Source organism: Lissotriton helveticus, chromosome 4_1, assembly GCF_964261635.1.
Source record: "Lissotriton helveticus chromosome 4_1, aLisHel1.1, whole genome shotgun sequence".
Lineage (NCBI taxonomy): Eukaryota > Metazoa > Chordata > Amphibia > Caudata > Salamandridae > Lissotriton > Lissotriton helveticus.
In genome coordinates this window covers 702864638-702891747 of record NC_136063.1, presented here as the reverse complement: position 1 = coordinate 702891747, position 27110 = coordinate 702864638, and the positions used below count along the sequence as shown (strand labels likewise).

General features: G+C 48.0%; 1 protein-coding gene across 1 annotated transcript in view; it reads right to left on the bottom strand.

Moving 5' to 3' along the window:
- Window positions 1-27110, bottom strand: part of PRKDC (protein kinase, DNA-activated, catalytic subunit) — a 3158350-nt gene that overhangs the window by 1826265 nt on the left and 1304975 nt on the right. The gene's annotated exons all lie outside the window — the stretch shown is intronic.

Below are 27110 nucleotides of genomic sequence, written 5' to 3'. Positions count from 1 at the left end.
ATGGTCGGGAAATAAGAAATACAAAACTAAGGGACACACACCTGAATCTCTTCAGGTCCGGTTGGGAAATTGAAGCAGTAAGATTTCGCAGAAACCTCACAAAAGAAACTTTCACTCTGCAACACAAGGAAAGCATGCAAAATGCAAATAAGAGAAGCCTGCCCTTTTACAAAGTCACGCGATACACAAAAAAATATTTTGGCCAGTAAAACACCCCACTAGCACAGACTCTTGCAAAGTCACCAGATACTTAGGTAGCAGACTGTGAATTTATATAATGCTCACTACCCTTATGTGGGGTGCCTGCAGCGGTTGCCTACATGGATAGCACCCGTTCACCATGAAGGAGTGTGTGGTTGGAAGGGTGTTATTTAAATTTCAACATTGTGAGTGATTACCACACAGGTGCTGTCATTGTGTTATGGAATACAGCACAAAACAGTGTGATGGTTGAAGTGGTCTGAGGGATAGGCGAGCCATTTATGGTTTTCAGTAATCTAGCAGCTTCGATCAGGCCTACAAGCCTCTTCATGGTATTACATATGATCACAGGCTGTAAGCCTGGTTATCCTGCAGAATTGTCTATTCTGAGATTTTGTTAATGTTTATTGTCCTGAGAAGACTTAGCTTGGGGGAGGGAGCGGGGGGGGGAGTTGGTCAGGCAATCTGTTTTGACGCACTTCGTTATAATCACCCTTTATGCCATCCTAATGTTTCCACCACAGACCTGAGACTGAACACTGATACAGTACCGTAAGCGGGCCCACATCTATTTGTTGAATGATGAATGGTGTGGGGCATGACGTAATTTATGTGACACTGCCTAATGGATTGATTTGTAAAGAACCATGTTAGGATATTATGGAGGCAACTTGAAGTCAGTGGTTTGTGTGTGTTTGATACTGGTTAGGGATAGTCTGTACTTGATAGCATTATCTAACTGATGTTCCAGGGCTTTCTATCAAGATAGCCAATTATATTACATATCTGCCTTATCTATATAATCTGTTCTATTGGATATTTAAGATGTGAAATGGCTGTCAGTTCTATTGCAAGCACTTTGGCAGCCAACTCTATAACGTACCTGAGCTGTTCTGGGTAAGTGAGTGGTATTCTATCCTCTAATATATATACTTGTGGTGTGTCTTGTTGACAAATACTGTTAGAAACTGGGAGCAATTGAATATTAAAAAAATATCTGTACTTTATTGGATATTCTGATGTTTTCTGTTTGATATTGGTCTTTCTGTAGGAGCAATGCAAACTTTGGTTGGGATGCTGAATTAAAGGAAATGCCCAATTACTACTTCAAAATACAGCACATGATTTAAAGAAAATAGATTACTATGCTATCACCACAATTATCTGTGTAAAAAGGGCTGCCATTGCATTATTTACATGGTAGATTTTTCAAATAAATTTACAGATTTCATGGGATAAGACGTTTAGTTACAACTATAACTAAATAAAATCACTTATGTTACCAGGTCTTTCACGTGAGGAGAGAGGAGATGGGCAGTCTTGAGCCATTTTGAATTCAAAGTTGCAGCTGTTATGTTATGGAATACAACAATTGTATGATTCACGCCTTCTGGAGGTCCACTGTGGAAACCAAATGGTTTCCTGGTATAGTTATGTAGGTGGAGGAATCAAATGAACCAAATTTAGTGCAGTAAAAGTGGTTAAAAAAAGGTCATTCCAAGTCTTCTGCTAGTCAATGCACGCCTACCTATTTTCCCAGGTCTGCACATCAGTGTCTTCAAATGTGAGCATAACCACGAAAACACTGCAAAAATAAATATAAAGAAGTGGACATTTTTATACAGGTTTTACATATATTATTTACCTAAAAGAGCACCAGACCTGTAGCCACTTTCCTAATGTTGTTAATCTGCCATTTCAAAACTTTGGACTGCAACGTTTAAACTGTGAAATGGTCATATTTATGTTGTGGATACACCCTTTTTCCAGCAATGGGCTACCCATATTCAAACTGTGAAATCGTTGTATTTAAGGTGTAGGGCTGACATCTTCACACTGTGACATTCTAATCTTTGAGCTGTTGGTCATGAGTCTCAAACTGTGAGATTGATGTTCTTACATTTTCTATTACATTTTGTAGCTGTAGCCTGCCATCTTCAAACCTTTAGGCCATCATTTTAACTCTGTGAGACAATGGGCCCGATGTAGGTAGCCAAATACCGGTCGGTAACGGCCGAAAATCGGTAATTTCGGCCTTTACCGACCGGTATAAGTGCATTGAGATGTATGTCACCAAAAACGTGCCGAATCGGTAAATACCAGTCGGTAAAACACCGATTCGGTATTACACAAATCGGAATTTACCGAATTCATATTCTCTGAATCGGTAAATAAGAAATGGTAAATTACCGATTCGGTAAATACCGAATTCATATTTACAGAGTCGGTAAATAAGAATTGGTAAAAAAGGCCAGTTGAGATGTAGCAAAGTCAGGAAATACCGAATTTCATGAAATTCGGTATTTAAGAGTCGGTATTTACCATGGATTGGAAGCAGGTGGAAACCAGGAACTGGATATATAAGAAGGTCCCAAAATGCAACTGTGCACCCACAATGGCGGCTTTCTACGTTATTGCAAGGCGGCTACGGATACAGGCAGCAGGAGAGAGGGTGTGGCTAAGGGAGGAGCAGGTATATAGGCAGAGGATCACCCTCTTCCAACTCAATGAAGCAGAGATCCTGCAAAGGTACCGACTGCACCCCAGAACCCTCCTGGACTTGATCCAAGGACCTCCACCCATATCTGGAACACCCAACCCCAAGAGCACACGCCATCCCACCCCATGTACAGGTGCTGTGCTGCCTACACCTTCTTGCCTCTGGGAGCTACCAGCACGTGATAGCCACAGTAGGTGGAGTGTCCCAGAGCTGCATGTCACGCTTTTTCAGAAAATTCCTTGACGCCATTATGCAGAGGATGGAACACTACATTGAGTTCCCTGAGACACCTGCAGAACTAGCAAGGACAAAAACCGATTTCTATCAACTTGCACAGTTCCCGCACATCATCGGCTGTATCGATGGGACGCACACCCCACTATGCCCACCTGCAGCAACTGAACACATATACAGAAACCGGAAGTCCACACATTCAACGAATGTGCAGGTGATCTGCAACGCTAGCAACATGATAACAGACATTGTAGCCAAATATCCTGGGAGTACCCACGACTCCTACATATTCACCAACAGTGGGATATACAGACGCCTTATGGCTGATGATTTTGGTGATGGATACCTGCTGGGTAAGTATGTGTGAGACACCCGGATAGTTCATGCAGAAGGAGCACTCCTGAGTATGTGAATAATCAAAATATCCTTTCCCACCCAGGTGACAGTGCATATGCCCTGTCGTCATTTGTGCTCACCCCCTACCTGAACCCATCCACCAAGAGTGAAAGGCGTTATAACGTGGCACACAGAACAACACGTTGCGTGGTGGAACGTACTTTTGGACTGCTGAAAAGTAGATTTAGGTGCCTCCATAAGAGTGGAGGTGCACGTCAGTACACGCCAATTATCTGTTGCAAGATTACTGCGACCTGCGCCATGCTGCACAATCTTGCCACCAAGGAGGGCACAGAGATAGAACTAACATATCATGAGGACATAGATGATGGGACAGTACAAGCACATCACAATGCAGCAGGAGCAGCACCAGCAACAGATGGTCGACTGCGACGCGCAGAAATCACCAACAGATACTTTTAATAGAGCGATGACACACAGGTATGTCCATTTTTTGAACACTCACTTTAATATGCACTACTGCACCATCCAAAAGAACATATATCAAATTAAATGCACATTGCACAATGGTTGGCCAAAGTTCACTTCACTGTGACCTGTCCTGTGTTCATTATGTTTCTCAATGTTTGCGCTTACGCATGATGTTTTGCGAGCCACGGGGCTGGGGGTCTACATGCGCAGTCGTGTCGGTGTCATCAGCATGGAGTCTGCTGCTCCTACGAATGTCCTGAATAGGCATGCTGGACCCACTCCTGCTCGTTGACTCCTCAGTGTCCTCAACACACGTGTTGCCACCTGTGGCTGTCTGCTGTGTCAGCAGTACCTCCATTGTAGTGGTCACCCTCCCCATCCCCCTGGACAAGTCACTGCAGCAGTGTACAATGTCAGTCTGCATGTTTACAGAGCGGCGACACAGCAGTGTGGTAGAAGTTGCCAACCGGTTAATAGACTGATTCAGCAGCCTGACCTCGCGCCTATACCTGCACCTCTCTAGGTGGTCACTTTCAAGCCTGTCACAGAGGGTGCCCATGCGCACCCCCATGTCCCTCTCCCCCTCCGCCATGGACTCCATTCCTTTGCCCATTGCCTCCATTCCTTTGCCCATGGCCTCCATTCCCTTTGCCATGGCACCTATCCCCCGATCGATGTCTGACATCCTGGTGTTCAGGATGCGCACCTGTCTGTGCACTGCCATGATGCCTTTGGCCTGCATACGCTGGACCTTAACCATTGTGGCTTCCAGCCCAGCACAGACCCCCTGCACATTCTGCCCCTCATCCTGCTCTCGTGCCCTACGGCCACGGTCACTTAAACGGCCAGATCACATTGACCCAAGTTGTCCTGCGTGGCCAGCCAGTGGTGGTGTGTTAGGTCTGGGAGCCTCAACCACTTCCTCATCGGAGCTCTCCAGGATCCTTAAAGGTGGTACGTCCTGCCTCCTTGCCTCACATGCACAGGGGACCCTGAGCTGGGTGTTGTGGCATCTGCAGGTGCTGGCGGAGTCTGTCTCTCGAACAGCAGGGGCGACAGTGGCTGTGCAGTGGTGTCTTGCTCCATTGCTGTGGGTGCGTGGGTTGTGGTTGTATCCTCAGGGACAGTGCTAGGTCCAGCTGTGTCTGTGGCCTTCTCCCTCGCAGCCGTTGTTGTTGCACTAGACTCCCCTCCCTGCGCTGCTCTGCGCGATGACTCTCCTGTGAACAGACATGGACAATGATCAGCTGTGTGTTTTCCCAACACAGATTCCTAACACACAATTTCATTTGCCTAGACTGTTTGTGTATGGGGAGTGTGGCATGGCATGCAGGGTTCGGTGTGGGCAGCTTTGATGTATGTACCTATGACTACGATTACCATGATGCTTTGCTGGGGACTACAGTCATGTGTGCTGGATTGTGAGTGAATCACCCACATTGGGGAAGGGGGCCTGGGAATGGGTGGGGTACATGTCCATGCATCTTACCTTTCTTTCTTGCAGCTCTGGCTGAGCTATCAGCATCCCCGATCCCGTGTATGCTCTCAGGCTCCATGGTGGATTCCACAAGCTGCTCCAGGTCGGGGAGGCTTGGAGCACGGCTCTTCCCCCCACCGGTTGCTGCTTATTCCTTCCTCTGGGTGGCTAGTTTATTTTTTGGTGGTGATCCTCAGATCATACCACCTTTTCTTCATGTCGTCGATTTCGCGATGAGTCACTCCTAGGGCATTGACCTTGCTCTGGATTGCAAGCCAGGTGTTCCTCTTAACAGACTCAGCTACTTGCAGAGACTGTCTCCCAAACAACTGGCTGTGGTGCTGCACGACCTCCTCCACCAGCACCTGGAGCTCTGTTGGGCTGAATTTCACCTTCCTCTTTCTGTCCCCTCCATCCTTTTGTCGTGTATTTCTATAGGTTCTGAATCGATCCCCCTATTCCTGACCCTATTCTGGTTAAACTAACTATCAAGTTAACTAACAGTCAGCCCATGAGGCAAGAAAACCCCCATGATGCAGATACCGTTATCTGACGCAGTCACACTACGGCACAGGAACGTGTTATCTGATTAGGTCATAACGCTTGAGATCTAATTAGACAAGCGACATTCCTCCAGCCCCTGATAAGGCATACGACGTTCTCATAACAAATCAAACCTATGACAACCTGGACAATCCGTGCGGCCATTGTTTTGATTTTACAGAGAACTTTTGCAAAAGAATGTGCTAACGAGCAAGTCGTATGACATCTTTATTGACGTACCTATGTCCATCCTTACGTCAATCTCGGCACCTTTAAGGTATAAATATTGCCGACCTTGCCCTATGCAAACACACGCGTGGTGACAAGACGGAGCAGCCATACTTGCCGAAGCCGAGAGCAGAAGCAGACCCCGCTGGCAGCAGCCCCGCCTTCCTGACGCGCTGAGAGACGCGCTGCTATCTCAAGCCGAGAGACCCAGCACCGGCGCTTCTGGGCAGCCCTCGCAGGCAGCCTGGAATATCGAGAGCAGAGAAAGAGATACCATTCCTCATTCATCCTAACTTCCAGGTACAGAAATGAATAACCCCTCACAGAGAATTCTTTAGTTATTCACTTGGCAAAAACAAACTTAACTTAAACTGTAACTTTCTATTCCCGCCCACGCATTAGACTTAGGTCAGGTACACGGGGTAGGCGTATTTAGAAACACCAGTTGAGTACGTTTAGTCAAATGTATATGTGTATGTAAATATATTTTAATCATTTTAAACATCATATGGCTCAGAAACCATATCAATGTTTTTACAGTATTATTTTATACTATTGCTTCTAATGTATGCACTTTACTTAACTATAAGTATTGCAATAATATCGATCCATTTCTCATGTATGAGAAAAGAGACTGATCAATAAATAACATCTTTTATTGAACACGCCCGTCTCTTCCTTTTCTCTACATTCTGATGAGACTAAGAATGCACGTACTGACTGAGTAAAATAATTGCCTTGTGCTCACACGACTCTTGAGATTGACTCTTGATTAGGGGAGAGCAAAGTTGTCATGTTCTATGGTTGTCAGAAACTAAATCCCTTCTTGTCTAATCAGGGGAGTTAATTCCTTCCTTGAACATTCGAGAAAGTTTCTAGCGAACTCTGAGCTTAGCTGGCAAACCCAAAAATTAAGTCTAGTATCGACAGTAGTAGACCTAGTTAACGTCTGGCCTAGGCCTTTACTGCTGTAGGTACTATTCCAATGCGCAGAGCCTATTGGGAAAATAGGAGCTACACTACACTTTTGTGCCTCCTGGGACTCCATGCTGTTTCTATGCTGGTCTCAGTGCAGCCGGCTCCTCTGTCTCCCCTCCAGCTCTCTCTGCAGTTCTGTTGCTCTGCACCTGCATGGGTGTGGCCACCTCCAGGTACTGGGGTGTGGTACTTGCATCGGATTGGTTGATCTCTCAGATGCTTTGTTGTGGGGTGTGGTGGGTGTCCCTGATTGGTTCACAGGCTCACATGTCATGTATTTGAATTTTCGAGATCGGATTTTACTGATTCGGATTTTACCGAATCGGTATTTACCGATTCGGTAAATACCGATTCGGTGTCTCCCATTCATTCCTATGGGACTGGAGGGCCATAGGGTTGTATGGGTGTTACCGACTCGGATATTACCGAATCGGTAAATACCGATTCGGTATTTACCGAGTTTGGATACCGATTGTTACCGATTGGGCATTTTATTCCGGATGTTTAACTACATTTGGGTTTCCAGTTCATAAATACCGATTCGGTATGAGTCGGTATTTACGAACCGGTAAAAATAAATTACCTACATTGGGCCCAATGAGCTTTATGTCATGGGGCAACACTTTCTAAGCTGTGGGTTCAGCTTTTTTTAAATATGGGCTTGTCATTTTTAAGCAGTTGAATGCCAGTATCGAGTTCCGGGGCCAAAAATTAAATTATGGTGCCTCGATCTTTAACATGTGAGGACACCATCTTTGGAATGAGGCAACCACCTTAGGGCATTGGTATATTCAACTTTAATATATAGGATATCATCTTTCAGATATTCAATTAAATACTTCAAATAACCTCTGGGCCTTGAACCCGCAGGCAGTTCCTCCTCATATGTTAATAAAGTGTCTTTGCAATACATGAGGTCTACAATCCATTGTTTGATTGTTGGATTCCTGTTGCCATTCCATCCAATTGATATCCTGCGTTTAACCAGAAGCAATGCTACTACACAGAACTTTCACTTGGCAGTCCGTACCTCAGGCACCAGCCCCAGTAAACATGTGCAAACCATACATTCAATGAGAATACCCACCATAACACTCAACACTTGTACCCAATAGTCCACTACCTTCGAACAATACCATGCAAGGTGTATAAAATCTGCTACATTCGAGTGACACCGTTTACAGTTTGAGTCCGTGCTCAGCCGATATCTATAGAGTCAGTCAGGTGTATAATGGATCTGATGTAGGTATTTATAATGTAGTATACGTAGGTTTCCGTTGGGTGTTAGCAGACCCGTAAGTGTGCAGGTTGTGGCCCACTTCTCTATCGTTAGCGGAATGTCTAAGCTAGCATTCCATTTTTCCAGTGCACGCAGCGTGTTTCCCGCTATGTCGTCTTGTAATTTAACATATAGTTTGGAAACTATGTGATTTGCTGTGGGAGTTGTAAGCAATAGTTGCAGTGAGGACAATTGTTGCAGTTCTGCGGTGTATGAGGGATACAATTTCTGTATCGCTCTCTGTAACCTATAATACGTGAATTTAAAAAGCAAGGTTGGGTTGCTTATGAATGATAGGTCCTCGAGGGTCCTAAACTGACCATCTTGATACAGGTCGCCCATAGTATCTATACCAACTTGTCTAAGTAAGTCCACTGCTACCTTCTCTTGAGTGACCGAAAGCTCTGGATGGTAATGTAATGGCAGTGCAGCTGCGTACAATGGTAATTTGTTTGCTTTCTTTCCCATTATGTACCAGGCTTTGTTTGTCTCATCTATTCTGTTAATATCGCGAGCATGTAATGGGGGTCTCCGATGTGTTATAATAGCCGTCAATGGTATGGGAAGTGCATCACACTCTTCTATTGCCACGTGTGTAAGGTGTGGGATCTCATGATACCAGAAATGTGCGTACTGTGCTTGCGCACATAAATAATAAAGTAAAAAATCTTGTACTTTGAACCCTCCTTGTGAGTATGGTAATGTTAAAGCACGCATTTCTATTCTCGCTTGCTTGCCTGCCCATATCAAGTTTAGCACCATAGTTGATATTCTACGAATCACTGCCATTGGCGGCTTAATAGGAATATTATTAAATAAATACAGGAATTTAGGTAGGATTACCATTTTTACTATGGCCGTACGGTCAGCTAGTGAAAGCGGCAAACAGTTCCACCTCTTGATTTTGTCTTCCATAGCACTGACCGCTCGACCGTAATTTGTACGGATAACAATATCCGGGTCGCTATGGAATCAGACACCCAAATACCATATTGGTTCTGATTGCCATTCTAAAGGGTAGTCCAAAGGATGCAGGCGCGTAGTATCAGTCAATAGGATTATCTGCGATTTAGACCAGTTTATGGTGAGTCCCGAGTGCTGTCCGAATTTTATATATTCACGCAGTAGAGGGTTTAAATTTTGCACGGGGTACCGGACATACAGCATCATGTCGTCTGCGTATAATGAAATGTGTAATGGTCGTTGTGGGAACTGAATAGCTGAATAGTGGTGCCCCAGCCTAATTTTGCACGCCAATGGCTCAAGTGCTAGTGAAAATAGTAAAGGAGACAAAGGACAGCCTTGTCGCGTCCCTCTGGTAATTGGAATTGGATCAGATATGTACTTATTAATCTTGATACGTGCCGTTGGGGCAGTATATAACATTGATACCCATTGTAAAAAAATGGGAGGGAAACCCATTCTACGTAAAACTGTGGCCAATCGATGGAATCAAAGGCTTTGGCCGCGTTTAGGAAGACTGCTGCGGCTTTGGTGTTGGGAACTAAATAATGTGATAACGCAAACAATGTCCTAGTGTTATGCGCCGTTGACCATGATGGCATAAAGCCCGATTGGTCCATAGCAGCAGCAGCGGTTGAAGACGTATGGCAATCAGTTTGGCAATAATCTTTGTATCTACATTTATAAGGGAAAATGGTCTGTAGGAATCGCAATATTCCGGATCCTTGTCCGGCTTCAACATTGCGATCAACATGGCTTCTCGTAAAGTTGGCGGGAGTTTTTGTTTGTCATGACCGTCTCCGTACATTTGTACCAGATGAGGAACCAATAGATCTGCAAACGATTTATAAAATTTGCACGTGAAGCCGTCAGGGCCCAGTGCCTTGCCATTGGGTAGGGATTTAATAACAGCTGTTACTTCCTCAACGGTGACAGGCAATGAGAGGTATTCTCTTTGTGCATCCAATAGCAATGCTATCGACACATCGGCCAAATATTCCATCATTTCCTCTGCATTGGTAGTGGAGTGGGATGTGTATAGTTTCCTGTATGGTAACATGAATTCCCGCAGTATACTTTGTGCATCGTACCACGGAATTCCCTCAGAGTCGCTAATCACCTGGATTGTTTGTGGGGTGCGACCCGCACATATTTTGGTCGCCAAAGTTCTACCGGGCCTGCCCCCTTCACCATAGGTACGCGCAATGTGGCGTTTTGTGACATATTTTAGTTCATCATTAGCATATGATTGGTACTCCGTTAGGACAGTTCTGATTTCCCCATACAATTTGGTATTTTGTGTGCGTTCATAGTTCTGCTCCAAGTCACGCAGCTTATTTTCTCGAGTAAAAAGCTGTTGCCTTATATATTTAAGAATGCCTGCAGTGGTGCTAATGCAAATTCCCCTAATCGTCGCTTTAAAAGCCTCCCATAATAGGCCTGGGTCTTCAGTCGTTGGGGCGTTCTGCTCAAAATACTCAGTTATAGCAGTGTGTATAGTGTCAGTGTACACAGAGTCCAGTAAAGCGGTAGCATTAAATCTCCAACCAAAAGGAGGGGGAGTATAGTGCGGTATGGTTAACGAAAGTAGTACCGGGTTATGATCGGACAGTGTCCTGGGTAGATGCCTAATCATATTTGTCCAGAGTGACATGTCTTCTGTACCTAGCCAGTAGTCAATACATGACCAACTATTGTACGCTGCTGTTGTGTGAGTGGCTTCTGAACGTTCTGGATAGCGTGCCCTCCATTTGTCAGTATGGCGCATATCAGACATAATATCTTTTAGTGTAGCTAAGGCACGTTTGTGAGGCTCGGTTGTATTCCCAGATCTGTCCAGGACATCCTGTAAAGCGATATTAAAAGCCCCGCCCCACAGAAATTGAACGTCTCGCAACTCGTTCAGTGTACGCCACACTCTATGATAAAAGTCTGGGTCATCTACATTAGGGCCATAGGTATTTACTAAAGCTAGTCTTTGCCCTCATATGACCCCTATGACTATAACATATCGCCCTTCTTCATCCTTTAGGACCTCTGTGATGTTAAAATTCAGACCTTTCCTAATTAAAATAAGGACCCCCCCTAGAGTAGGAGGAGTAATTCCAACTATGTATCGATTCTGCCCATCTCCGGCCAATATTATTAATTGTGTGAGGATCAATGTGTGTCTCCTGAAGGAGGGCAATATCCACTTTCTGCCTATCAAAATATGCAAAGATTTGGCGAATCTTTTTCGCATTATTTAACCCTCTAACGTTCCAAGTCAGTACATTTATATTCTTTGGCTGTAATGTCTCAGCGAACATCTGCAGACCTAAATATCATACAGGAAATAGAATGACATTTGTAGCATGTACAACCTTTAAATGCTGTCTTCCTGAAGTAATAGCGTTACATATTGTAGTATAACACTGGAAATCTGCGATGCCTCTCAAGTGCATTGGTCTGTAGAACAACACCCAACATCCCCACCCCCTCCCACCACCCAGTTCAGCATCCCAACTATGCCAAAGACATACCCTTATAGAAGCAACCTTGAAACCAAACAGTGGTTGGGGAGCACCCACTCGGGGGGTCCGCCTGGTGCACCTATCTACATCCATCATAATGGATGTGACCAGGCACTTGTTAGCTACATGGATGAGGGATGATCTAAGTTTGGTTGCTGAACAGCACAGACAGTAGGAATGCATAGGTGAGAACACTAGCATTTAAGCACCTATCACCAGTCACAGCTCCTCGACAAAACCCTCAATGCGTTACATTAATAGATGGTAAAACGAGGACAGGCATGTGATCCCATTACATATTGTTAAGTACAGGCTATATATTCAACAAATCGTCCACATGAATGTGTCTATGGAGTTGCTACCATTTGTGTACAATATATTTCAGTAATAATTAGGTAGCTCTGGGTACAGTTCGGTTGACCTTACAGCGCTGTCAGCAACAGTCTTTTGTTGTAATCAAAAAGAGAGAGGAGAACTAGAGAGGCTAGTCCGTTTCCCCAGTTTATATGTTAGCAATCAATGAGAACTAGCTCTGGTTTAAATTGTTTGTATGTCTGCAGGTGGAGGAAAACCATTAGGTTTTATGAAGGCCCTCACCCACCCACCTAGTTGGTGGCATGCTTCTTCATTGGGCCCCACCTGAGGTACCGAGTGTACCTCAGGTGTGCTTCGACTCCAGATTACTGCGGAGCGGGTCTTTTGGTTTGTGAGGGTGCTGTGAGTGTGCTCTGAGTGAGGTTTAAAATACTGTCCTGAGTGTCCCAAAGACTGTTTTAATGGTGGGCCCCAGGCAGTCAATAAAAACAAAGGCTTTCGGACGTGCACGGTAGGCTTATGGCCTCCGAAGTCCTGTGCGGTCAACTAGTTTCAGCCAGGTCTTTTCTTCTACTGGCTTTTGTCAGGACCTTATATGTGTAGGGTGTTACAGGGGTTTGTATGAGTTTGTCAGTGCTCTGTTTGTAAAGCACACGCTACGGTGCTTATATGTGCAAGAGGTGTTTCCTCTAGAGTTGTACCTGTGGGGGGTAAAAAAGGACAGACATAACATTTAAGTCAAGGCTCCTTGTAGCGGGGTAAAAGCATTCAGTGAGGCCGCGCTGGGTGCCTGGAGGTGACCACGAACAAGGCGATAGTGTTGGCGTCAGTGGCGAGCAGGGAAAGTGTGGCCGGTCTCACAATATGCGTAATTATATGTGAAATTAGGCCTAAGTACCGTAACCAGAGTTGGCGTAAACAGTGGTGAAGGAATAAAAAACATAAAAATGGAGTTGCTTACACCTGATTTTAGCGAACAACTCAGCATGGAGCTCAGCCGGGGGCCAGGACCATGTGCACTCTAAATTGGGGGAAGAAAAGGAAAAAGGCTGTTGGGGGTAGTCTGGACCCAACAAGGTAACGGTAAAAGGTTGCACGCACAGACACGGCCTGGGGCAGCATGAATGGTGGCTGTACCGTTAACAAAGTCGAGTTCAGGTACTTATTGCGCGATTTCGCTGGGCCCGCAATGAACCTGTTGTCCGGGCAGAGGCTCCGTGAGAAGTGAGCTTCAGTGTAGAGAGCGCTTAAATACCAGTAGAAAGCGCCAGGTGTTGCTTGTTAGCTGTGTCAGGTGTTCTGGCCTGGGCACGTGTAACGGGGTGTGTTCAGCTTCCTGTTGTCTCGAGGAGATGCCTGTAGTAGAGGAAATAAAAGAAAGACTCGCATGCAGGTCTATGTTCAGCTTCCTGTTGTCTCGAGGAGATGCCTGTAGTAGAGGAAATAGAAGAAAGGCTTGCATGCAGGTGTATGTAGCGCTCTCTCTATTTATTTTCATTGCGCAGTTGAATGTCTAGATCGCTTACATGCCCGTGCAAATGTGCGGTCATCTAGAAGAGTGCTAATCCATATAGGGGAGTCGCGCTCCATCTGTGCACTATAATGGAGGGGCGCCCTCTCTATTTGTGTATAAAGCGGCAACTAGGCGGGGCTAAGGTGGTAATGTACGCTAATGTGCAGTGATGTTGCTGCATATTGGCTCTGCCATGAGTGGAGCTGATGAACCCAATGTGTGGGGGGCTCATGAGAATGTGCAGGGGGATTACACAATGGGGGGTTCAGGTGCTCTTCAGGGAAGGGACATCGCGGGGTCATAATGGTCTTGTGTGGGTGTATACCCTGGCACAGTGTAGTGGGTCCAGGCGGGCCGTGGAGATTAAGTGCCCTGCCGGGTGGAGTAAGGTTCAGGGGGCATCAGTGGGCGGGATCTGGTGTCATCCCACAGAGTGATGGTTTAGCGCATTTTGAGAAGGAACTGTGAGTGAGTTGGTCACAACCTAGGTGTTAGAGCCAGTTCATCGCACTGAGGACGTTTGGTGTTGGGACATGTAACAGGGCAGGGTCATCCCAGGCCCTGCGAGGGCGCTGTTGGTGAGATGGTACTGGGAGAGTGGGAATGATGTGTCAGGTGTTGACAGAATGGGGGCCTCATCTGCTGAGGCTGTTCCACTGAATATTATCATTCAGTCCCTCCATGTGGGTTGACAATCTGTAGATCCAGCGTTGTTCTTTGGACAGTAGCTGCCTCTCGTTGTAAGTAGGGTGGACAGGGATCTGTTCGATGAATGTCCATCTGAGGTCCTTGGTGGTATGTCCAAGCCTAAGGAAGTAGTCTGTGACTTTGCTGATAGTCTTCTTGCACTGGATCGTACTTCTGTGTTCAGTGATTCTGGTGCGTACTTTCTCGTGGTCATCCCCACGTATCGGAGCTGGCATGGGCACTCAATCAAGTACACTAGGTTGGTTGAATTGCAGTTCGTGTGCTTGCGTTGGTGCCATGTTTTTCCCGTTTGCAGATTGAGGGTTTTGGTATGTGTCGTGAGATGGCAAATGCTGCAATCGCCACAGGCGTAGTGACCTGTGACTTTGGGGAGGTTCCACACTTGATGTAGTGTAGGGTTGATGGTGGTTTCCGTGGTTCTAGGCCGTGTAGAGATGAGTTGATCCCGTAGGCTGTTCGATTTTTTATAAGCGAAGAGGGGCAGGTCCCAGTCTTGTTTGCCCGTGTTGATGATTCTCCAATTTTTCTTAATGATTTTAGCCACTGTATTGGAGATAGGGTTGTACGTGGTGACACAGGTCAACGGTGTTGTTGTTTCTTGACGGGTCGGTGTTTCCAGGAGGACGTCTCTATTTTGTTTTTTTGCCCGTTAATTGATCCTGTCGATGATTCTTGTTGGATAGCCCCGTTGTTGTAGTCTGTGGGTAAGGTCTGTGGCCTGTGTGTTGTAGTCCTCCTTATTGCTGCAATTGCGCCTTACGCGTAGAAATTGGCCATAGGGCAGGTTCTCCCTTAGTGGTCGTGGGTGGAAACTTTCAAATGCCAGTAGTGAATTTCTTGCCGTAGGTTTGTAATACGTGGTGGTTGACAGTTTACCATTGGTGGCCTTGATCAGTAGGTCCAGGAAAGGTAACTGGTCTTTGCTGCTGGTGTACGTGAAGCGTAGGTAGGGATCACATGTGTTGAGCCAGGTCAGGAAGTTCTTCAAGGACTCCTCCGAGTCTTCCCATATCATGAGGACGTCATCAATGTATCGACGCCAGAAGAGTATTGATTCCGTGAAAGGGTTGTTGGGCTCGAGGATGTGTGACTGTTCCAGGTGGAAGACGTATAGTCCCGCCACACTGGGCGCAAAAATACTGCCCATGGACGTTCCGTTTATCTGGAGGTAGTATGTTCCCTCAAATTCAAAAACGTTTTCTTTTAATGCCAATCTTGCGCAGTCTAGGACAAATTCTCTCGATGTGGTGTGTTCCCATTGTGAGTTGGTCAGGGTTTCTTCTAGGACCTTGAGGGTGTCGTCTTGGGGCATACTTGTGTACAGACTTTCAATGTCCAGTCCCACTAGTAACTGGGTGGGGGGTAAAATCCAGGTCTTGAAGGAGGGACAGGAGATGTTTGGTGTCCTTGATGTAAGTGGTTGCAGCCTGTACTAGAGGGTTAAGAAAAAAGTCACAGAACCTTGAGAGGGGCTCTAGGAGTGAGTTGCAGCCTGAGACAATCGGTCGTCCCGGGGGTGGTCTCGTTTCCTTGTGTACTTTAGGTACTGTGTAAAAGTACGGTATCCCCGCTTGTGTGTCGCAGAGGAAGGTAGACTCCTGTTTGGAGATGTTTTTGTTGTTTGCTGCTGTGGTCACCAGGTTGGTGATTGCTAGCTTGAGTTGATTGGAAGGGTCGCAGTCGAGGCGTCTGTAATTGTGGTTGTCATCGAAGAGTCTCTGGCACTCTGCTCGGTAAGCCTGTGTGTCCTGTATCACAATCCCTCCACCTTTGTCGGCGGGTTTGATGGTAATGTTGTCGTTGTCTCGGAGGGTTTTCAGTGCTGCCCGTTCTTCTTTAGATAGGTTGTTGTAAGTCTCTGTTTGATTGTTTTTCTCTACTTCATTGTAGACGGCCTGCTCGAAGGCAATGATTTCTAGAGGTATACTGGAAGGTGGAGGCATGAATGTTGATTTGGGTCGTAAACCAGTCTCATTGGTTTCCCTTGTGTCATTATTGGTGTCTTGTCTTTCAAAAAAGGCGCAGAGCTTCAGCTTCCGGAGGAACTCGGCTAGTTCGGTATGTAGGAGGAATTTGTCAACTCTCTTGGTAGAGACAAAGGAGAGGCCTTTATTCAGTACTTTTTCTTCAGTAGCGGTTAAGTCTATGGAGGACAGGTTGAAGACCAGGGAAGGTGTGTCTAATTCCCTGGTTAGCGGCTGGTGCCCGGTTGTTGTTTCTTGCCCTTGTTGCGGGTGTTGGCGCTGACCGGTCCGTCTTCCTCTGTCCAGTGTACATGGGGTGTCTGTTGTGCATTTCTCCTGCGGCCTCTTGTTCGGCCGCCCTGCCCTAAAAAAGTCAGTCTGTAGGGTCGGCCATAGAAGTTCTGGGGTGCTTGGTGGTACAAGGGTGGCCATCCAAAGTATCTTTCCTCAGTGAAGGCAATTTCTCGTTCCAGGACGGCTACCGCCCTGGTGAAGTAACCATCTAGTGTGCCACAGAAGCTTACCCTTACTAGGTTTTGACGGAAGAGATCCCCTGTTATCATTGGAGAGGGCCGTGATCTGTTTAGGGCAAAAATAATAGGCTAGCTGATGCAGTGAAAACAATGTGCAATAATGTCCAACAGTCAGTGCAAACTTATGTTATTGGTTACAATTTTAAATCGTAATCACCTGGTCAATGATGTTTGCAGGGTCCAAGAATTTAGGAGGGTGGCCCAGCCCAGCCTTCTCTGGCCTCCGAGGGCCCGCCCTTTGCCCGGCGCAGACCCGCGCGCAATCCTGCGACGCGGCGACTGCAGGGATTTTAAGTGTCCTCCGGGTGCAGGGATGAGGTCATCAGGCGGCGCCCCAGCAAAGGATCCTGGGCAATGGAGTCCCCCGCTCGGCGGCCACAGTTGACAAAGAGCGGCAGCGGGGGGACTCTCGATTCAGCGCGAGCACAGGAACCAGGTGAGAAAAGGAAGTAAGCTCAGGGCACCACAAGGTAGACAGAGGAAGACACCACCCGCTCCACCGGGACTGCAGGGATTTTAAGTGTCCTCCGGGTGCAGGGATGAGGTCATCAGGCGGTGCCCCAGCAAAGGATCCTGGGCAATGGAGTCCCCCGCTCGGCGGCCGCAGTTGACAAAGAGCGGCAGCGGGGGGACTCTCGATTCAGCGCGAGCACAGGAACCAGGTGAGAAAAGGAAGTAAGCTCAGGGCACCACAACGTAGACAGAGGAAGACACCACCCGCTCCACAGGGACTGCAGGGATTTTAAGTGTCCTCCGGGTGCAGGGATGAGGTCATCAGGCGGCGCCCCAGCAAAGGATCCTGGGCAATGGAGTCCCCCGCTCGGCGGCCGCAGTTGACAAAGAGCGGCAGCGGGGGGACTCTCGATTCAGTGCGAGCACAGGAACCAGGTGAGAAAAGGAAGTAAGCTCAGGGCACCACAAGGTAGACAGAGGAAGACACCACCTGCTCCACCGGGACTGCAGGGATTTTAAGTGTCCTCCGGGTGCAGGGATGAGGTCATCAGGCGGCACCCCAGCAAAGGATCCTGGGCAATGGAGTCCCCCGCTCGGCGGCCGCAGTTGACAAAGAGCGGCAGCGGGGGGACTCTCGATTCAGCACGAGCACAGGAACCAGGTGAGAAAAGGAAGTAAGCTAAGGGCACCACAAGGAAGACAGAGGAAGACACCACCCGCTCCACCGGAACTGCAGGGATTTTAAGTGTCCTCCGGGTGCAGGGATGAGGTCATCAGGCGGCGCCCCAGCAAAGGATCCTGGGCAATGGAGTCCCCCGCTCGGCGGCCGCAGTTGACAAAGAGCGGCAGCGGGGGGACTCTCGATTCAGCGCGAGCACAGGAACCAGGTGAGAAAAGGAAGTAAGCTCAGGGCACCACAAGGTAGACAGAGGAAGACACCACCTAGATTGGTGGGTGAGGGCCTTCATAAAACCTAATGGTTTTCCTCCACCCGCAGACATACAAACAATTTAAACCAGAGCTAGTTCTCATTGATTGCTAGCAACAGTCTTTTGACAGGTTGTAGATAGAGAGTTTAACCTTAGATAGATGGATTCGACAGCCAGCTCAAGTGTCCCGTCAGTGCGCTCAGGCCGCCTCTAGATTTAAACATGTCCCCAGCGATCCCCACCAGAGCAATATAGTGCATTGCCATAGGCACATGGCGCTAATAATGTTTCTATAAAGTGGGGGTCTCCGAACATGTCCAAGTCCTGTAATCCAGCATTGCGGACCAAGAATGATGACAGTTTAATATATATATACAGTAGTGTGTGCGTGTGGCTTACCAGTCTTTAGGCGCTGGAATGCATTTCCTCTTACCATACCAATGATCGCTCAGTCTGAGTCTTGGTGCTGTTCTTCCCGGTGTTTCTCTTTGCTCTTGCGGTTGAGCTTCTTCAGGAAGTCTTGTGCAGCCTGTGGAATTTGAAGAATGGTAGAGCGGCCATCTTGTGTCACTTTAAGTCATGCTGGGTAGAGCATGGCATATTCAATTCCCAGTTCACGCAGTTTCTTCTTTGCCAGGTTGTCCTCTTTGCGTGCAAGTTGGACCACTACTGAGAAATCCGGGTAAAACTCCAACGCGTTACCTTGGTAGTTGATGATACGCTTCTCACGAGCCAGCCTCAAAATGGCGTCCCTATCTCTGTAGTTAAGGAAGCGAGCGACATTGGGGCACGGGGGAGCGCCGGGTTTCGGCCTTGGGGCGAGGGATCGGTGTGCGCGCTCCACCAGCAGGACTGACGAGAAGGGCTCTGTGCCAAACACACTGATCAACTCCTCCACATATGCTTCCATTCTGCCGGTATTGGTGGATTCTGGAACACCTGTTATGCGGGCGTTATTCCGGCGAGATCTCGCTTCCAAATCCTCTGCCTTATTCCGGATGACCTCCAATATCTTCTCCATGTCTGAACATTTTTTGGTGGTGGCATGAGATTCGTCCTCCACTGCAGAGAGTCTAGTTTCAGCTTCGACCAGGCGCTTCCCATGCTTTTCCAATTTGGCCGCCATGTTGTCGACGCGTTGTGGAATGGTGTCTGGTTTACTGTTTATGTCCTGGAGACTCTGTTGGATAGCCTGTAACACTTGTTCCATACCTCCATTTGCCGCCGCTTCATTGTCAAGCACAGTGTCCGAGTGAGCTGTTGCGCTCTTGCTTTGTTTTTTGGCCTCAAACGGTAGCTTGGTTTGCTGTTTCTCAGGCTCTCAGGCTTTCCCATTTTCGCGTTTGGAGATGTCAATGGCACACTATGGCAAGTGGAAGGACTTTCGGCACAGAATTCTCGTACACACGGAGTCTGCAGGGCTGTCGATATATTATGGATGGGTCCCTACAAATGTTCATGGACAGACAACAGCGGAACTATAGTACAGACCCAACAGGTTATCGGGTCGGCTGTGGGTAACGCCAACAAATATGATCCCTGGCTATATTTACCGCCCACAGTGTGTTAGCGAGGGAGGCCCACAATCAGCAGCTGTGCCACGTCGAGATATATCCGCATTCTGGACCATAGTAGGCAGAGCAGGCCGTCACACAGTGTAGGAATTGTGCCATGCGACAACAACCTCAGCAGCCAGTATGGGCATCCAGATCAGCCAACATCGAGTTATTCCGCGGCATCTCACTGATTACTAGCTCCCACAGAAACATGTGGTGCCGTGTCAGGAGCTTGTGCGCGTATAAGTAGCATAGAGGTGTCATCCGGCATGCACCGCAGCCGTCTTCACCATTAGGGGCACATAAAGATACTGGAGGCGACCGTGAGGATAAGATATCACAGGGCAGTATTTGCCATTATTGTTGTTGTGTTGTGGTTTCAGAGTACGCTGTATGCTACAGCCGCCAGCTAACGGCAGCGCGAGGGGCCATCTTGTTTCGGCCGAAACATGGTCCACTCAATAAAACGCGCTCTTCTCCTTTACCTATGCTATCAGCGCCCTACAACAGTTCGTTCAGGCTAGCGCCGCATATAATGCTCACCCAGTGTCGCGGGTTGTGCATTATGACGCTGTTTACACTGGGAACGTTACCGACTGAAGAATGCCATAGGGCGCCGCCATCTTGCACAGCTCACAGTCCGCCCGATGCCACCGCTTTTTTCCCCGGGTTTCTTGCTGTAGTAATGTCAATACAGCTTTGTGGTACGCTCACCTTGGAGCCCAGGCATTCTAATACCCGTGCCTGTCCCTGAGCGCTTGTTGGACATCCGTTAAACGCACTTATTCATCGCGGAACGGACCTGCTCGGCGGAGCTGTCTGATCAGGCAGTCATTCCACTGTGCGCCCTCTAGCGCCCCCATTGGTTAAAACAATTTAGTGGCTGTCTAATCTTCCACCCCAGACTATACTAAGACAATTGTACCCTCCATGGAACAGGTGGAATCACTTGCAAAGTTCTTCTTTGATAAAGACAAAGTGATGAGGGAGAAAACTGAAATGTGTATCAATCTGACCGGATATTCTAGTGGATCTGAGCATCTTATTTGCCTAGCGTACTTTGTCACTTTTCGAGAAATGTCCCTCACAGAAGTCAAGGAGTGTAAGAAGAACAGCAGAGCTTCTTGTAAATTTGGATATTTTTCCAAAATACAAAAATAAAAGTTCTAAGTCTTTTTTAAATTCTTTTTATTCTTTTTATTAACAGTGCAACAAAAGAAAAACATCAGGTGACTTGGCCAATTACACAGTTGTCCGTTATGCAGATCCATACTACAAACAATACATACAAGATGGTGATCAGGGGATCATAGGGACTCCTGCGCCTCCTCTTCTTTCGGAAAGATCGGGGGCAAACAGATGTCACCTCGGTAGTCTGCCCATACCTTACCCCACTTTTTGGGACAACCCCTAGACACGTAGACCGACCTCTCCCTGAACATGCACCAATCCATGTCCTCCGCACATTTCCCAACCCGGGGTGGTTGTCTAGCTCCCCATAACTGAGCGATGTTGCGCTTGGCTACCATGCATTTATTTATTATTTATTTATTTTTTCAGCTTATAGAGCGCGACAGCTACCCAAAAAGGGTTTCCTGGCGCTGGCAGAGACAAGAGCCACTTGACACTGCACGTTCAAGGGTTACTGATTAAATAGCCAGGTTTTAACGGCTTTACGGAACCGACCGTAACAACTTTCCAGAGTCTAGGACCCATGAAGGAGAAGGACCTACCGCCTATCCTTGAGAACCTAACTTTTGGCACGCAAAAAAAAACTTGAGGATGAACGAAGTGTGCGTGCTGGGGAATACATGGTTACCAGAGATTGCAGGTATCTGGGAGCCGTGCCTGATTTGATTTTGTACATATAACTCAGGGCTTTAAACTTCACACGGCTCTCCACTCTGAGCCAGTGGAGCTCCCTGATGCGTCCAGAGTTATGATCATTTCTCTTGCAGCCGCAGAGTAAACGAGCCACAGCGTTCTGGACCATTTGGAGGCGCCTATTGACTGCCTTGGTAGCCCCCAGGTAGAGCACGTGGCCGTAATCCAACCGGGAGGTCACCAAGGCATTGATTACCGACCTCTGAGTGTCCTCCGGCAACATCCACAGAATTTTCCTCAACCAACGCGGGATGGTAAAGCATGTGGCCGCCACTGTCTTCACTTGAGCTTGCATTGTTAGCCCATTATCTATAGTCACTCCAAAGTTGCGAACGTGCTCAGATGCAGATGGAATGGGGCCCATTTCAGCTGGCCAACGCTTCGAACTCCACAGATCTTGTTTTCTCCCAAGGATCAAGACCTCCATCTTCCCCCCATTTAGCTTGAGCAAATTCTGGTTCATCCAGATAGCTATTTCTCTAAGGCCTGACTGAAGGAGGGAGGTGGAGGCCTGATCAGATTGAGATAGAGAGAAAACGATCTGCGAGTCATCAGCATAGGTGAACAACGTGAACCCTGCACGGTCGGCGATGTAAGCCAAGGGAGTGACATACAGATTGAAGAGAAGAGGGCTGAGAATCGAGCCCTGGGGCACACCATAAGGTGAGGAGTGAACCTTGGATGTCGAGGGCTGAGAAAAGATTTGAAAGGTCCGATCGGTTAGGAAAGATGCCAGCCATTTTAATGTGTTGCCGCCGATACCCAAGGCGGCCAATGATCTGAGGAGGATGTCGTGGGAGATAGTGACGAAAGCCGCACTAAGATCAAGAAGGATCAGTGCGGCTGTGTCTCCTCTGTCAAGCATGAGGCGGAGGTTCTCGGTGACGCCCAAGAGCGTCGTCTCTGTCGAGAAGCCTGGACGGAACCCAGATTGCGACTTGTGCAGTAAGCTGTTGGTGGCGACGAACTGGGCTAAGTGCTGGTGAATATGCCTTTCCATGACCTAGGAAAAGGCCGGCAGTAATGAGATTGGCCGAAAGTTGGAGAGAACTTTAGGATCCGCCGTGGGTTTCTTCAGCAAGGGAGACACCATTGCATGTTTCCAGCAAGCTGGGACACTGGCAAGTTGCAATGACAAGTTGAGTGTGGCACAGATCATGGAGAGCTGTGACTCATCCAGTAGTCTAAGGATAGGGATAGGAAGAGGGTCGATGGGTGAGCCAGATTTTATTTTAAGCAAATGCTCTAGGAGGGCAGTTGGATGAAGGTCAGGCCATCCGATGAGAGGAGCATATGTGAATGTTGGCAAATTATTAATGTGGCTCATGGGGGGAGGAGCTACGCTAGCAAACAAGACTGCCGCTTAGGCTCCCGGCTCCGCCGACCTGCGACTCCTTCCAGATGATCCCGTTATTTATCCTGTTTTTGCACCCTGCCTCCGTGTGTATGAACCGGCCTACTACTTAATGGTGTGATCCCGGGATTCTACCAGTTTGGTGGACAAAGTTACATCGAGTGGCAGTTTGCGGCCTAGACCAGCTTGGAAGCTGGGGTCTCGAGTACTGGTACCGGGTGCCAGTTGAACAACATCGGCTGTAGATGTGTGGCAGGGTCCGGTCTACCGACGTGGAGGTTTTCTTGGGCCGATGTTGATGGCGGCTGGCTGAGTTGGTAGACATCGGAGGAGGGGTGACAATGCACAACTGAAGCGGTGGGCGGAGGTCCCTGGCCCGGTGGCCCGGTTAGGCCCCCGTCGGTGTTCGCTGGGTTGGGATCTCCGCTTGCGGTGGCGGAGCCCTGATTGATGCTGTAACTAACGATAAGTCCCCCTGTGCAGTCATCCGTTCCACATTTACCTGTTCCCCCGGGGAGACCAGGCTCTCTGGGGACGTGAACATGACCGAGACCGAGCGAGGAGTGGTGGAACGGACTAAGAGTAACCCATCGCTGTGAACTGTGCTGGCGGCCATAGGGTCTCTTCATGTTTGCTTTGAAGCCCATATTCACAAAATGATAACACGTTTGTCTGGAATTGGGCGGATTGGACCGGACCCTGCTCCACTACAAGAAATGAAACGACTCGAGATACCCAAGATAGCCATTTCGATGGAGGTTGCGGACCCCGTACTACGGGAGGTGTCGGAGCCTCTGATCAGTGTTTTGGTTGATGAGAGCGAGCTCAGTGCCGCAAATGGATTGTCAGGCCTACGATTGTTGCTGACTGTGGAAAGATTACTTGGTGCTCCCTTTACGGGGACTTTTGATGGGAACTGTTATAAGCTTGAAACTGCGTCTCTCCCCTATACATCGGCTCCACTAAGATGGCGGACGAAACAACGTTGGGAGTTCATAATGATGAAGGGAGTCTTTGGACCTGACGGAGTTCTCAGCGCTTACATCGCTCTGCTACGTCTCGGTTTGAACTTTACTACATCTTTTTCGTGCTTTGACTATCCTGTGGAGGCGGCAGTTCGTCCGGCAGGGGCCCACATGTCTGATCGGAAAGGTCAAGGATGAGACTGAGTGACTGGGTTTGACATCGTGGTCTTGCTGGACATGGGATTTGCTATCATGATGCTTTTGGGAGGTTGGACGATGTTTGAAGTTTCCCCTGTTGCGTAACGTAGTTGCTGCTTAATAGATTTCTTTACCTTAGTCTGGGGATTCTTGGTTCTGACAGGGGAGAGGGGGGACCGGGGGCATGTATGTAGATGCCCTCCTCCATTTTCTACTTTTAGTATTTAGTTAGTTGGGGCGACAGTCACACTGCTAGTTGGGGTTAGGCGATAGCCATATGCAGGGGTGCAGGGTGGGGGGATGGGTTTATTGTTTTGTCTTTGTTTTTTTTGTTTTTTATGGTTTCTTTTTCTTCACACTCTCTTTCACTTTCCTTTTAAAAGTATAGTTGGTGTAATATCCTGACTCTGATTGTATTCTAGTATCTGGTGACCATGCTTCTTTTATTATCCTGATTTTATGGGTGGGCAGGCTCTGAGGGCTTGCGCTTAATGTGGGTCGTATATTGTAATATCTCACATCCTGCTCAGCAAACATTAGCGTAGGCGTCTCAACCATTCTTTCATTGCTCCGCATCTATCCTGTTTTTGCACCTGTCCACCTTATTATTATGTCTGAATGTATGGCACCCGATATGTCTATTTCTTTTCTCTGTTCTTAAAATAATAAAAAGATGTATAAAAAAATGAATGTGGCTCGTGCTAGTATCCGCCGAAGGGGACCTGAGGCCACCGCTTTGGTCGGCTATATCTTTGTAGATCTTCTCAATTTTTATACTGAAGAACTGAGCAAGTTCGTCGCACTGGGTACTATTAAGGGGCGGGGGTTTAGCCTCTGTACCGGCTCCTGCTAAATCCTTAACTAGCCCAAAGAGCACTTTGGATTTATTTGCTGCGTCATTGATAGTTGATAGTTGCCAACGTCACCCACTGTCTCTTATACACACACAAATCCGTAGGTTCCCAGATGTTTAAAATACACCTACGAGCCTCTGGCTGTATCTCCACCTCCAGGGCATCCCGCAGTCTATCATGAATCTCTACCCAATAGGTCTGCACCTCGCTGCAGTGCCACAAAATATGCATGAAAGTTCCAAGTTCTCCACACCCCCTGCGACATTCCCCACTCTCTGATCTACTCATTCGATCCAGACGAGGCCCCATGACATATGACCTGTGGAGAATCTTTAACGGAACTAATCTGAGCCTCATCGGTATGGCCACTACGCGTGGAGAGGAGATCGCCTCCCGCCAATACTCGTCGTCTAACTCCAGCCCATCAGTACTCCATTGTGTCTATTGATGCGCGCCAGCAGATCTTCCATATTATTGATGAGTTTTTTATATATCAAAGAGATTGTCTTCTCCGGGAGGAGATCATCTAACAACCGGTCTTCGAGGGGGAAAGCGTCTGGAAGTGGCGTACCTGCGGGGACGAGCGTAAGTAATGCGTGTCTGATCTGGAGATAACTGAAGTGTTCCCTATCATGAAGGTGATATTGCTGCTTGAGGGAATTGATTGTGTGAACTGTGTCCTTCCCCCATACGTCCTTGATCTGCATAATCCCGATGAGTTCCCATTTGTCGAACCCCTTGGACTTCCATAGGCTGCCCAGTCTCTCTGAGCTCAATAATGGGGTTGCAAGTGTTAGCTTCCCCTCCCACTTGAGATGTCTATTGACCGTATGCTACACCTGTACTGCGTGCGCCATAGAGCCTGCGAGAGGAAATCGGCTCGGCCTGGCATACAATGCCTTGGTGAAATCTCCCCCGGGCACCTGCCAGCGGTCCATAGCGTACCCGGGGTCCACTGGGGCCCGTATATGACGTGATTCCCTGCTGCCAACTGGGAGGCCCAGTAATATTTCCTCGGGTCCGGCAACCTTATCCCCCCCCCATCATACCAAGGGAGGGTAAGGTTGGAAAAGGCTATACGGGGCCTGCCATCCCAAAGAAGCTGTCTCTGGAGGGCCTCTATTTCCTTGAAATAGCACGCCGGTACGGGGTCCATGGCGTTCTGGAGCGCGTATAGAAATCGGGGGAGAGCCATCATCTTGAAAAGCACTGCCCTGCCCAGAAGGGAGAGTGGAAGTGCCTGCCATCGCGCCACGTCACCTTTAAATTGAGATAACGGGGGCCCCAGGTTATTAGCATACCGTAATTTCGGGTCAAGTGTAAAGTAGATATCGAGGTAACGAAACCCAACCGGTTCAATTTGTATAGGGACAGATGTTCGGAATAACTGGTGGGCCGCCTCTGAGGACAAAAAGCACTGACTTCGACCAGTTGGTTGCAAACCCGGAATACCTCCCGAATATGGCCAGCACATCTAGGAAGCACATCAGGGAACCCCTCGGACTGGTGAGATAGAGCAGGATATCATGGGCATATAACAAAATTTTATCCTCCCAATCCAGCATCCACCTCAGTCCTCGGATCGACCAGTCCCACCGAACCCATGCCACCAGCGGCTCTAACGCTAAGGCTAACTGGAGCGGGGACAAGGGGCATCCCTGCCTCGTGCCTCTGCCGAGGGGAAAGTCAGCAGACTTATGATTATTTACAACCACCCTGGCAAGGGGGTTGGCATACAAAAGATGCACCCAACCGATGAACTCTGGGCCAAAATCCAGCTTCCCCAAGACCGCAAACAAGTAGGGCCATTCGACCCTATCAAATGCCATAGTGGCATCGAGCGACACCAGCACCACTGGTTCCTGAATCGTCGGGGATCTGCCCAACACTCCATGTAACCTGCGTATGTTAAGAGCGGTGTTCCGACGTGGCATAAAGCCGGACTGGTCCGGGTGGACCAGGGTAGTGATGACTTTAACAAGTCGAGTCGCCAGCAACTTTGCTAGGAATTTAGGTTCAGCATTTAGTAACGAAATAGGCCTATAGGATGAAAAGAGTGTCCTGGGATTGCCCGCTTTGTGGATGACCACAATGTTAGCCATCCGCTGGTCATATGGGAGCTGACCCTTCTCCTTATTCT